General features: G+C 35.9%; 1 pseudogene; it reads left to right on the top strand.

The window, feature by feature from the left end:
* LOC107180612 overlaps positions 1–5,581 on the top strand; it is a 94,394-nt pseudogene extending 88,813 nt beyond the window's left edge.
* Positions 5,582–12,195: the final 6,614 nt, after the last annotated feature.

Below are 12,195 nucleotides of genomic sequence, written 5' to 3'. Positions count from 1 at the left end.
AGGAGTTAATGACCACTAAACCAGCTTTGCAAGAAATTTTAATGGGTACCCTCCAGTGGAGGAAAAAAACAAAAGCAAAAACCCAAAGCAACAAAGATTACTAAGGAGCAGAGAATATCACCAAAACCACCAACTCTACAGGTAACACAGTGGCACTAAATTCATACCTTTCAGTAATCACTCTGAATGTAAATGGTCTAAATGCTCCAATCCAAAGACATAGGGTATCAGAATGGAAAAGATCCATCTGCACGATACCTATAAGAGACTCAATTTAGGCTTACAAACATCTGCAGATTGAAAGTGAGGGGATGGAGAAACATCTGCCATGATAGTGGGCATCAAAAGGAAGCTGGAGCATCTATACTTATATCAGACAAAGTATATTTTAAAACAAAGACTGTAGAGCCACCTGGGTGGCTCGTTTGGTTAGGTGTCCAACTCTTGATTTTGGCTTAGGTCATGGTTTGTGGCTTCTTGCACTGGCAGTGTGCAGCCTGCTTGTTATTATAACTTTCTCTCTCTTTATGTCCCTCCCCCACTCTCACTGTTTTTGTTTCTCTTAAAATAAATGAACTTAAAAAAAAAAACAAAGACTGTAATGAGATAATGAGGGGCATTATATCATAATTAAGTGGTCTATTTATCAAAAAGATCTAACAACTGTAAATATTTATGCCTCAACTTAGAGAACTCAAATATACAAATCAACCAATCACAAGCATAAAGAAATTCATGGGCATAGGAGTACAAGATTTTAATGCCCCACATACAACAATGGACAGATCATCTAAGCAGAAAATCAACAAAGAAACAATGGAAAAAATGGCTTTGAATAACACACTGTCCCTGATGGACTTAACTTATTTTTTAGAACATTTCATCCCAAAGCAGCAGAATAAACATTCCTTTAAAGGGAAAATAGAACATTCTCCAGAATAGACTGCATTCTAGGTCAGAAATTAGCCCTCAATATATGAAAATAGAGATCATACCATGAAAATTTTCAGATTACAAATTTATGAAACTAGAAATCAACCAGGAAAAAAAAAATGGAAAGGGCTCAAATACAGCGAGGTTAAAGAACATCCTACTAAAGAATTAATGATTTAACCAACAAAGTAAATAAGAAATAAAGATAAAATACAAAGAAGCAAATGTAGATGAAAACACGACAGTCCAAAACCTTTGGGATGCAGCAAAAACAGTCCTGAGAAGAAATTACATTGCAACTCAATTCAGTCCTATCTCAAGAAGGCAGAAAGGCCTGAAACACAACCTAAACTTACACCTAAAGGAGCTAGAAAAGGAGCAGACAATAAAGCACAAAGCCAGCAAAAATGAAACAATAAAGATTAGACATGAAATAAATTATATATATATATATATATATATATATATATATATATAAACAGTAGGATCAATGAAACAAAACACGGGTTTTTGAAAGAATACAAAGGTTGATAAACCCCTAGCCAGACATCTCAAAAAGAAAAGAGAGAGGACTCAAATAAAATCACAAATGAAAGAGGAGAGATAAACACCACAGAAATATAAACAATTATAAGAGAAATTATATTATGAAAAATTATATGCCAACACACTGGACAACCTGGAAAAAATGGACAAATTCCTAGAAGCTCACACAAAACCAAAATTCAAACAGGAAGAAGTAGAAAATTGGAACAGTCCCATAACCAGGAAAGAAATTTAATCAGTAATAATAAATCTCCAAACAAACTAGAGTCCTGGACCAGATGGATTTCTGGGGGAATTCTACCAGACATTAAAGAAGAGTTCATGTCTATTATTTTCAAACTATTCCAAAAAATAGGCAGAGAAGGAAAACTTCCAAAATCATTCTATGAAGAGGGACTTATCTTGATTCCAAAACCCAATAAAGACACCAGACAGATATTCCTGATGTCCCTGGATTCACAAATTCCTAACAAATACTAGAAAATCAAATTCAACCGTACATCCAAAGAATTATTCACCATGGTCAAGTGGGATTTATACCTAGGCTGCAGGGCTGGTTCAATAATAGAAAATCAATCAATCAATCAATCAATAATAAAAGAAAGGATAAGAACCATATGATCCTTACAACAGGTGCATACAAGGCATTTGACAAAATACAGCACTATTTCTTGATAAAAAACCTTAAGACATTTGGGGTTGGAGAAACATACCTCAGCATCATAAAAGCCATAGAATAAAGGCCCACAGCTAATATCATCTTCAATGGGGAAAAGTTGAGAGCTTTCTCTGTAATGTCAGGAGCACAAGGGATGTCCACTCACACCACTGTTGTTCAACATATTCCTGGAAGTTCTAGCCTTTGCAATCAGACAACAAAAAGAAATAAAATGTACACAAATTAGCAAAGAAGAGATAAAACATTAAATCTTCACAGATGGCATGATAATCTACATGGAAAATTCGAAACACTCCACCAAAAAAAAAAAAACTGCTAGAACTGATTGTGATTTCAGCAAAGTCACAGGGTATAAAATTAAATACAGAAATTGGTTGCATTTCCCTACACGAATAAACTGGACAGCGACAGATAGAAGAAAGAAACTGGACCACTCTCTTACACCATACACAAAAAGAAATTCAAAATGGATAAAAGATCTAAACGTGAGAGAGGAAACCGTCAAAATTCTAGAAGATAAAGCAGATAGCAACTTCTTTGACCTTGGCTGCTGCAACCTCTTACTAGCCACATTTCTGTAGGCAAGGGAAGTAAAAGCAAAATGAAATATTGTGACATCATTAAGATAAAAAGGCTTATGCGAAGTGAATAAAACAATCAATAAAATTAAGGTAACCAATGGAATGACAGAGGATATTTGCAAACGACATATCAGATAAAGGATTAGTATCCAAAATCTATCAATAACTTATCAAACTCAATACCCAAAAAACAAATAATCCAGTGAAGAAATAGGCAGAAGACTTGAATAAACACTTTTCCAAAGAAGACATCCAGATGACTAACAAACACATGAGAAGATATTCAACATCAGCTCAAATTCAAGAAAATAGAAATCAAAACTACAATGATATACCACATCATACCTGTCATAACGGCTAAAATTAACAACTCAGGAAACAACAGATGTTGGCAAGGAGGTGGAGAAAGAGGAACCCTTTGCACTGTTATTGGGAATGTCAACTGGTGCATCCACTCTGGTAAACAGCATGGAGGTTCCTCAAAAAATTAAAAATAGAACTACCCTATGACTCAGGAATTTCACTACTAGGTATTTATCCAAGGGATACAGAAATGCTGATTCGAAGGGGCACACTCACCCCATTGTTTATAGCATCACTATCAACAATAGGCGTATTGTTGAAAGAGCCCAAATGGAAAGAGCCCACTGGAAAGAGCCATCCAGTAACTGATGAATGGATAAAGTATAGTGCTATATACATACAATGGAGTACTACTTGGTGATCAAAAAGAATGAAATCTTGCCATTTGTAACAATGTGGATGGAACTAGAGTGTAATATGCTAAGCAAAGTAAGTCAGTCAGAGAAAGACATAATATCCTATGATTTCACACATAGGTGGGATTTAAGAAACAAAACAGATGAACATAGGGGAAGGGAAGGAGAAATAACAATAAAAACAAATAGGGAGACAAACCATAAAAAACTCTTAAATACAGAGAACAAACTGAGAGTTGCTGGAGGGGAGGTCGGTGGTATATATGCTAAATGGGTGATGGGCATTAGGGAGGGCACTTTTTGGGATGAGCACTGGGTGTTATATGGAAATTATGAATCACTGCATTCAACTTCTGAAACCAATACTACACTGTATATCAATTAACATGAATTTAAATAAACAAATTAAAAAATAATCAAAATGATATAAGTACTAGCAATTTTAATTTCCTTGGTAATTACAAATATTACATTTTTAATCTTGTCAATAATTGAAACTAATAATATAAATTACTTTATGATACTAGTCTAATATGCTGGTTTTATGCTCATCCAAATGACAACTTATAAACAAAACTAGCACTCTCAATTTTTCCTCTGAATGTTGACAGTTATTGCACAACAATTGAAAATTAATTGCTCCTAATAGACCCAGGGAAATGCTGTAGGTTTTTTCACAGTGGATTTGGGCATTGACATAGCCAATAATTTGAGTACATGCAATTTATTAATGGAAAGACCTTTTATATAACTTCCATATTTTATTCAAATAATGCATTGACAGGGCATCAACCAACTACAGGGTAAACTGGTATTCCCATAACCCACACCTCCAGACCCCTAAGGAAAATACTTCAAATTATTTCATAATTTTTCCCAGTACTTTCTTGATATTGTAAACAATATGCTTATCTTCTAATGGTTGACTCATAAATCCAAATATGAGACCATAATTTGTACCTTAGGCCACTGTGGATGGAATGTTGCCCCTCACTACATCACCCACTTTTTCCTCTTTCCCTCTCTCCCCATTCAACATAGTTATGTTTTATGTTTGGGGACATGCATTGATGGCATTGTTCCATCATTAGAATTTATTGGTTACATATATAATATATAATGGTACTATAAAACATGATGTTAGTTTATTTGATAATTCTCACTATCACCTAAACAAGAGATCTTAAAATCTTCTTGAGATAAATTATAGTAATATAGGAAGAATTGAACAGTTATTCATTCTAATTTTTCTGATTCTCTTAATTTGTCTTTTTGACAACCTGTCCATGATCATCCTCATCCTCCTGGACACCTATCTCCATGCATGCATGCATTTTGTACTTAGTTCTCCCTCATGGACCTGAACTACATCTCCACCATTGTCCCCAGGATGGTGTCCAATTACCTCTTTCAAAACAAGTCTATTTCTTTCATTGGCTGAGGGGTTCAGAGCTTCTTTATCTTGACTTTAGTAGGTGCAAAAGGATTACTATTGACCACTATGGCATATGATAGCTAGGTGGCTATTTGCTTTCTTCTCCACTATCCCATTCATATCAGTAAAAGAGTCTGTGTGTTGATGCTAATGGGATCCTGGATAATGGGCTCAATCAACTGTTGTGCCCACACTGTATATGCCCTCCATTTACCTTACTGTCAATCCAGAACTGGCAACCATTTCTTCTGTGATGTACCGGACATATTGGCCTGCATGGGCCTGGCCAATGGTACTGGTCTGCATGGGCATCTCAGCCTCAGAATACAGTGTTTGGAAGCACCACACTATTGATTGTGTTTCCTTTAATTGGCATTACATGTCCTATGGCCACATTCTCCTTGACATCTACAGCATGCACTCAGCAGAAGGGAGGAAGAAGGCCTATTTGACACACCGCACCCACTTCGCTGTGGTGACTTTCTAATATGCACCCTTTGTTTACACTTATCTATACCCAAGATCTCTCCAATCTCCAAGAGACAACAAGGTTCTTGTTGTCTTCTACACCATGCTTACCCAAATGTTCAACCCAAATGCTCAATCTACAGCCTTGAAAAAAAAAAAAAAAGAGGTGATAGGGACCATGGGAAGAGTAATTGAGAGGATCTGTTCTGTAAAAATGTAGAGGAAACTCTCAGTCCTGCAGTCTCATAAGAAGACCAATTTCACCTTTTTTACACCTTAAGGGCAATATTATTTCAGGATTGAAGACAAGCACTAAAATAACCTAGAAGATTAAAATAATTGAGATTTGACAAAACAATTGTATATTACTGATCACTCTTTTTGTTTTCTTTGTGGTAATTTTTTCAATAAAGATAAAGGCCATATATTTTATCCTAATTTGTGGGCAATAAGGTTTTTTTTTCTAATTTTTTAAATGTTTTATTTATTTTTAAGAGACCGTCAGAATGTGAGTGGGGGAGGGGCATGGAGAGGGAGACACAGAATCTGAAGCAGGCTCCAGTCTCTGAGCTGTCAGCACAGAGCCCAATGTGGGGCTTAAACCCATAAACCTTGAGATCATGACTGGGCTGAAGCAGGATGCTTAACCTACTGCACCATCCAAGAACTCCCAATAAGGCTTTACTGATATGTAGAAATGATACTGGAAACAGTCAAATTTAATGGAATTATTCAGTATAATAGTTTTAATGCTTAGATATATCCCCAAAATGGGAAAACAAGACAAAGGACAAAAGTACAATAAATGCGATACCTTTTCTGGGTTTATTTAAATAAATGCTTTTTAAATAAATGTATATTTGAATAAACAAAGAGAAGCAAAGATTTCAAATAAACTTTAACTTGATAAATGAGCAATGTCTTGTAATACGAGTAGTACATGACTCTGAATGTTGCATGATCACAACTGAGGCAATGGTTCCTGAAATTCGCTGTGATATACAAGTGCTTTGGATTATAAGTATGTTTCCGGAACACATTATGCTCACAAACCAAGATTTTACTGAATATATATATATACTCTAAAATAGTGAATACTGGTTTTTCTGTTTCCCAATTTTCAGGGAAGGTGATAGATGTAGAGACTAGGCATAAAAATCTGCATGGAATTAGATGCCTTCACACCGTTAGAGAGGAAATTTTATATCTTTTATGAGAGGGAGCCTGAAAACATCTAGATGAATCAAAAGAAAACAATTTTATTACAGGTCTATCCCAGGAAAAATAATTATGACTGGAGAGAGGCAAATTAAAGAATCAGAGCCATTTTATAAAAATATTGATGGGAATTACACACTATTAAGTGACGAGTAATCAATCTGAGCCAATTGCAAATCATTCCTCAAAACACTCAAATTTTACATTCCCAAAAGCCAAGCCATTATTACTGTTTTATACGATAATTTCTGTTATGGACATTTCATTATACATTTAGCATTGTCATAATTCTACTGAACCAGGATTGAGGGATTGATTTTAGTTAGCCTTTCTCTACCACATTTTTAAATAGATATATCTGTTTAGTCACTAGACTACAAAAGTCCTACCATTATATCCAGCTTAACTCTACTCCTGAACGCTATCAATGAATGGTCATCAGTGTTTGTTTATGGGATAATTCAGTTATAATCTTTATTTTCTGAAATCAGATGTAAATAAGGAGGCTAGAATAAACATACAAGAAGTATTACCCCAAGCATGATAGTAATAGATGACTGATGCATTTGAATGGAAATAGTTATTTTTTTCCAAAATAAAAGATCTGCACTTCAGAAGGTTTCATATAAGTTTGTATATTTTTATACTTAATCTAAGTGAGCTTTTAGAGATTTATAGACTATTAAGAACTTGATTAAGAACTTGATTTGGGAATGACAAAAGTATGACTTTTCTTCAAATATACAGTGGACAATATTCTCATCACAAGAAACTACAATAATATAGTAATACTTTTTAAAAGGAAGCATTTGCTTAAGATGAAAGATTTACCACATATCACGTAACTGAATTTTCAAATTTGGAATAAAAGGAAGATATTCACTGCTTCAGTGGCCAAATTATCATTAAGCATTTAGTCTTTACTAGAAAAGTTTACAATTGAAATAAGTTGGAATTTAAAATGTGATTACCTAAGGTTCTAAACTGAAGGGAATTTATTTCTTAACAAAAATAAATTCAGTCTAAATTAAGCAGAAAATACTACATTAAAAAGACTGAGGGAGGAGCTAAGATGGCAACATAGTAGGAGAACCCTAGGCTGGCCTCATTCCTTGAACACAACTAGATATCTATCAAATCTTTCTGAATACCCAATAAATCAAGATGAGGACTGATATAACAAATTTCACACATAGAAGGAGAGAAGAGGCCAAAGAGAGAGAAGAGAAGAGAAAATAGGAAGTGCAGAGACTTAGTTTGGGGGAGAAACAGGTGTTGCGAAGGTGAGGGAGCCCTGGTCACAGAGAAAGGAAAGAGAGAGAAAGGAGCACACAGAACAATGCACAAAGAGAACACTTTCCCAAAATCACTAGCTAGGAAAATGAGAGGGACTGATTTTCACAAGTTTTTGCAACTAGTGGTGCTTGAACACTGACGTTTTTAAGGTGTGCAGGCTTGGCTGAGATAGAGCTCTGATAGCACTGCTTTGCTGGATAAAAGGCAGGTAAGCAACCCATTGACAGACAGCAGTATCCGAAGACTGATTAGAGACACACAGTGGTGTGTGTGTGTGTGTGTGTGTGTGTGTGTGTAGATTATTCACTCTTATTGGAGCATGTAGATGACAGGTAGTGTTCATGGAGACATCTCTCTGGGGACCAAGGAGCCAGCAGGTGCCATTTCCCTCCACTGCTTCTCAGCAAAAATGGAAAGCCACCTGATCAGGGCAACTTCACCCCAACACTGGCTGCCTAGCCTGATGCTCTAAATCCTATGCTGGTGCACTCTGGCACAACTGCACTTTTTGGGTCAAACCTGCTTCAATCACAGTGCAGGGATATCTTCCCCTCTAAGAGATCTGGTGCACCATGTCTACATGTCCCCAGATCCTGGAGTTTTAAAGTCAGCAGGCTTGGCTGAGATAGAGCCTGAGTGCACTACACTTCTCATGGAGAGAAGACAGGCAACCAACCTAGCGTAAGACAGGATGAAAACAGTGACTGACAAAATGCCTGGGACACACAAGGGAGAGGTTATTCACACTTCTTGGAGTACTTCCCTGATAGCAGCAAGCAGGGAGATCCTCCTCCAGAGACAAAGGTGCTGGCTGGAGCAATTTCCCTCTCCATCCCTGGTGTAAACAACCTGAGATAAACAGTACAAGGCTTACACTGGCTGCTTAAGCTTCCCACGCTGGGTCCCACACTCCTGTGCTCTGATGCTACTGCCCTTTCTTGTCAAATTTGCCTCAGTCACAGCATGGTGGCCCCTCCTTCACAAGACCAGAGTGTAAGATCCTGCCCACACCAAGTATACTGACCAGAGAGATCTATAAGGCTTCAATTCTAATAGAAATAGCATCAGGTCTCATTTAAAAAGCAGATCAGAGCCATGGGCTCTGTAGAAACCTCCCAACTCTGGCCAAGGATGAAATACTACCCATTGCAGGCAGGGAGAACTTCCACAGATGACTGACCTGAGAGATAGAGCAGCAAAAACAGCAGCAGAGTGCATGAAGCATACACCAGAGAGTCCCTGAAGCATGAGGACCTAGACACTATACAACCTCTTCTTCATTAGGTCATCTCTCTAAGGGGCAGGAAACAGAACAGTCTTCCTTCCAACACAGAAATAAAGACAGAGACTTATGCAAAGTGCCAAGAGAGAGGATTTCATCCTAAATAAAATAAGATAAGGTCACAACCAGAGACTAAATGAAACAGATACAAGTAATATATCTGATGGACAATTTAAAACAATAATAAAGATAGTCACTGGACCTGAGATAAAGAATGGAAGGCTTCAGGGAGGTTCTTACAGCAGAAACAAACAAAAATGTTAAAACAAATAGTCAGAAATGAAAAATGCAATAAGTGAGATTCAAAACAGACTGGATGCAGTGCACATAAGAATCAAAGAAGCAGAGGGGCACCTGGGTGACTCAGTCAGTTAAGCATCCGGCTTTGGCTCAGATCATGATCTCGCGGTTTGTGAGTTCGAGCCCTGTTTCGAGCTCTGTGCTGATGGCTCAGAGTCTGGAGCCTGCTTCAGATTCTGTGTCTCCCCTTCTCTCTACCCCTCTCCTGCTCGTGCTCTGTCTCTCTCTGTTTCTCAATAGTAAATAAACATAAACAAATTAAAAAGGATGGAAGAAGCAGAAAAACAAATAAGTGATATAAAACACAAAATAATGGAAAATAATGAAGCAGAACAAAAGAGAGAAACAGGAATTATGGAACATGAGAATAAACTTAGGGACTTCAATGACCCACGCCTACTAATATCCTTATTATAGGATTCCCAAAGAAGCTGAGGACTGAAGAGTGGGCAGAAAACTTATTTGAGAAAATAATTGCTGAAAACGTCCCTAAAATGAGAAAGGAAATAAACATCCAGATCCAAGAGACACAGAGAACTCCCATCAAGAGCAAAAAAATGGAGGCCAATGTCGAGACATGTTGTAATTGAATTTGCAAAATATAGTGATAAAGAAACAATCGTAAAAGCAGCAATACAAAACAATTCCCTAACTTACAAGGGAAGACGTATATGGTTAGTTGCAGATGTCTCCACAGGAACTTGGCAAAACAGATGGAATTGACACAATATATTCAACATGTTGAATAGGAAATATCTGCAGCCAAGAATACACTATCTAGCAAGTCTATCATTGAGAATAGATGGAGTTATAGTTTTCCAGACAAACCAACATAAAGTGGTTCATGATCACTAAACCACTCCTGCAGGAAATATTAAAAGGCTTGTAGTGCACAGGAGAGACTAACTGTGAGAGAGTAGAAAAAAATAAAACAAAACAAAACAAACAGAAAATCTACAGAAAAAAAAAACACAAGTAATAAAATGGCACTTAACTCATATATATAATCACTCTGAATGTACATGGGCTAAGTATTCCAATCAAAAGACAGAGTTTCAGAATGGACTTAAAATAAGATCCACCTTACACTGCCAAAAAAGTCTCATTTTAGACCTAATGACATCTGCAGATTGAAAGTGAAGGGATGAAGAAATGTGTATCATGCAAATGGATATCAAAAGAAAGCTGGAGTAGCCATACCTATATCAGACAAACTAGATTTTTAACCAAAGAAAGTAACAAAAGATGAAGAAGGAGTTATATCATAATAAAGGGGAATATTCAACAAGATCTAACAACTGTAAATATTTATAACCTCAACATGAACACCCAAATATATAAAACTATTAATAACAAACATAAAGAAACCTATTGATAATAATAATAGGGGACTTTTATACCCCACTTACATCAATGGACAGATCATATAAGCAGCAAATCAACAAGGAAATAATGACTTTGAATGACATGCAGTACAAGATGGACTTTACATATATATTAAGAACGTTACATCTTGAAGCAGCAGAATATGCATTCTTTTCAAGTGCACATGAGACAGTCTCCATAGTAGATCACATACTAGGTCACAAAACATAATTCAACAATTACCAAAAGATTAGGATCATATCATGCATGATTTCTGACCATAACACTATGACACTTGAAGTCAATCATGAGAAAAAAATTTGGAAAGACAACTAACACATGGAGGTTAAACAATATGCTATTGAACAATGAGTGGATCAACTAGGAAATCAAGAAGAAATTTTTTAAAAATGCATGGAAAAAAATAAAAATGAAAACACACTGCCAAAAACCTTTGGGATGCAACAAAAGTGATATATAAGAATATATATCAAAAAGTAAAAAATACCAGAATAAATAAAATCACAAACTGGAGAGGAGAAATAACAACCAAAATCACAGAAATAAATATGATTATGAGAGAATATTATAATAAACCAGATGCCAAAAAATTGGACAACTTGGAATAAATGGATACATTCCAAGAAACATAAACTAACAAAACTGAAACAGGAATAAATAGAAAACTTGAACAGACAAATAACCAGTAAAGAAATTGAATCAGTAACCAAAAATCTCCCAACAAACAAAAATCCAGGGCTTTACAGGAGAAGTCTACCAAACATTTAAAGAAGAGTTAATACCCACTCTTTTGAAATAATTTCAAAAAACTAGAAATAGAAAGAAAACTTCCAAACTCGTTCTATGGGGCCAGCATTACTTTGATTACAAAACCAGACAGAAATACTGCTAAAAAAAGAGAATTACCGGCCAATTAAACTGATGAATAGGGATGCAAAAATTCTCAATAAAATACAAGAAAATTAAATTCAGCAGTACATTATAAGAATCATTCACCACAATCAAGTGGGATTTATTCATGGTCTTTAAGGGTGGCTTAATATTCATAAATCAAAAAATGTGATATACCACATTAATAAAAGAGATGGTAAGAACCATATGATCCTTTCAATAGGTACAGGAAAAAAAAAACATGTGACAAAGTACAGCATCCATTCTTGATATAAACTCTCAACAAAATAGGTGTAGCAGGAACATACCTCAATATAATAAATGCCCTATATGAGAAATCCACAGATGACATCATTCTCAATGTTAAAAACTGAGAGATTTTCTTCTACAGAGAGGAACAAAACAGAGGTGTCCACTCCCAGAACTCTTATTTAACACAGTACCAGAGTTCCTAGCCTATA

The sequence above is a fragment of the Panthera tigris genome, chromosome A1 (genome assembly GCF_018350195.1).
Source record: "Panthera tigris isolate Pti1 chromosome A1, P.tigris_Pti1_mat1.1, whole genome shotgun sequence".
Lineage (NCBI taxonomy): Eukaryota > Metazoa > Chordata > Mammalia > Carnivora > Felidae > Panthera > Panthera tigris.
Note: the sequence above shows the minus strand (reverse complement) of the source record. Positions and strands in the feature narration are given on the sequence as shown.